This window comes from Chiloscyllium punctatum, unplaced genomic scaffold, assembly GCF_047496795.1.
Source record: "Chiloscyllium punctatum isolate Juve2018m unplaced genomic scaffold, sChiPun1.3 scaffold_477, whole genome shotgun sequence".
NCBI classification, from domain to species: domain Eukaryota; kingdom Metazoa; phylum Chordata; class Chondrichthyes; order Orectolobiformes; family Hemiscylliidae; genus Chiloscyllium; species Chiloscyllium punctatum.
This window is the reverse complement of record NW_027310211.1, coordinates 105,001-107,500: the sequence shown is the minus strand read 5'-3', so window position 1 is coordinate 107,500 and position 2,500 is coordinate 105,001. Positions and strand designations below refer to the sequence as shown.

Sequence of the window (2,500 nt, the reverse complement as noted above, 5' to 3'; positions counted from 1 at the left end):
GTGCGGGGGTCGGCCGACGGCGTGGTAGGTGTGCCTGCACGGTGACGGAGCACACACCACGCCCGCCAACCCCTCCGTACCTCCCGAGACCGGTGGCAGGACGGAGCGGAAAACGTGCGGACTGAACGGGAGAGCCAAGAGCCAGCGATCCACGCGCGTGCGACCGTCCAAGTCACAGCGTTCGACGAAAACCTCCTCCCTCGGCCAGGCACTCGGCGCCAGCAGGGGAGACAGGATCAGACGCCCCGCCGGCCACTTAAGGCCGAGGACGAACCACGAGACGGGCGGCTGCAGCAGCGGGCGGCCTGCAGCTCCCAGCACTCTCAATCGATCAACCATCGAGTCGGGTCAGCGTGTCAAACCGGCGAGCTCCACGGTCAGGCCGGCGGCGCACCAGCACCGGACCTCCGCGGCTCCCTTCACTCTTTCCACTGCCAGCCAACCGAGAGACGGACCCAATGCGGACGTGCAGAGCTTAGGCAGACCCCCCACTGGAGGCTCAACACTTCGTGGCAGCTCCGTGTCCCAGAGACCAGGAGGGTTGGCACACACACACAGTGTGAACCACCGACAGCCATTCTGGGACCGGTGACAGCCGTGCTGGCCCCACTGCCACGACACAGACGGACGCCAGGCCGCGCTCCCCGGCGGGGGGGATGGCGTCGAGCCTGACGAACGGAATGTGCAGGGTGGGGGGGAAAGGCCAAGCGCTCCGACGCCGGAGGGCTCCGGAGTCTGAACTTAGGGGGACAAAGAGGACGGGTCCTCTGCGACACCCCAGCCGCGCTCTCGCCAGCCAAGGCGAGTGCGATTGATTGCCAAACGACCCTCAGACAGGCGTGGCCCCGGGAAGAACCCGGGGCCGCAAAGTGCGTTCAAAGTGTCGATGATCAATGTGTCCTGCAATTCACATTAATTCTCGCAGCTAGCTGCGTTCGTCATCGACGCACGAGCCGAGTGATCCACCGTCAAGAGTTGTCTGAGTTTGTTTTAGGTCTCTCCCTCGCCAGAGGAAAGCGACCCGGACCGCACATACGCTCCCCACCTTGAGCTACAGCCACCTGCACGCCGGCGTGCGGGCGGAGCAGGGTGGCGTGAAGCGATGGGGAGCACCATCCTGGTGCGGCCCGCAGAAACATACGTCTATTGGGGGGAGGAGGACAGGGCGCCCAAGAGGCGATGCGTGCCCCAACGCACCGCAGCGACGGAGGCAGGATCACCGCCACCATGTCGCCCGCCTAGTATCACGAGGCGTGCAGCAGCTTTGCCCTAGGAAAAGCAGAGGCGGGAACGGGCACCGGCCATCGGTTCGGCAGCGTCACTGACGCGTGCACGTGGCGGCGTGTCGGCGAGCGGACTTCCTGCGAGGAGGCGGGGGCGGCACTCGCCCGAGCAGACGCCCGCCCGGCCCAGCCACCGCCGAGGTGGACTGGGAGTCGCGGCAACGGCTCGTCATACTCGTTCCCACACTCACAGCGCAGCTTGCCCGCAAGCCACCGACCACCGATCGACGCCAGGCGCCCCGACCGAGAGCGGGATCGCTCGTTCGCCCTGCTGGCAGTTCGCTGGGGATCACTACTGCACGGAGCTCGGAGACCGACGGGCGGCAACTCGAGAGTCTTTAAACCACCACCCCCATCCCGCAAGTGCAAAGAGGCTGTATACGCACAGACGGGTGAGGGGAATAGGTACCCCGTCGGGTTTGAAGGGAGCGTGACTAGATAGCAACGATGTAAACCCAGCCGATTTGGGAGCGAAAGACCGGCGCCTGCATCACCGGCTTCGTTTCCCGTGGCTGGAGAGTACACCGAAACCCTCCGTCTGTCGCGAGCTCCCGACGACGCGGTGCCGCCAAGCAGCAGGGCCGGACCTGGTGTGGCTCCCCTCGTCGATCACAGACCGGTCGGCACTACTGACGAGACGGTGGAACGGGCTTCGCCCCTTGTGACGAAGGGTGATGCGAACCCGCCCGCCCGCGTGCGTTCGGGGTGGACTCGGCAAACGGAGATTTGAAATCGGAAAGTGTCCTCCTGCCCCGCGCAGGTAGGCGCCCAACAGTTGTGGGGGGTTTGGCGGTGACCACGGCTGCAGGGCCTGCTACCCCGACGAGCTCTCCTGCTGGCCCCGAAACCACCCTCGCGAGACAAGTTGAAACGGAAACGGGCGTACCCCCAAGCCGACGATCCTTTCTTATTTGTTACTTTTTTTTTTCACTTGCTCGAGTTGTGGCGATTTGGCGGTGACCACGGCTGCAGGGCCTGCTACCCCGACGAGCTCTCCTGCTGGCCCCGAAACCACCCTCGCGAGACAAGTTGAAACGGAAACGGGCGTACCCCCAAGCCGACAGAGATCCTTTCTTATTTGTTACTTTTTTTTTTCACTTGCTCGAGTTGTGGGGGTTTGGCGGTGACCACGGCTGCAGGGCCTGCTACCCCGACGAGCTCTCCTGCTGGCCCCGAAACCACCCTCGCGAGACAAGTTGAAACGGAAACGGGCGTAC

The 2,500-nt window shown here is 64.4% G+C and overlaps 1 non-coding gene across 1 annotated transcript; it reads right to left on the bottom strand.

The window, feature by feature from the left end:
- Positions 1–823: 823 nt before the first annotated feature.
- On the bottom strand, positions 824–977 carry LOC140472969 (5.8S ribosomal RNA). The gene has a single exon (XR_011957988.1). It is a non-coding gene; the product is annotated as a 5.8S ribosomal RNA (ribosomal RNA).
- Between the last annotated feature and the right edge of the window lie 1,523 nt (positions 978–2,500).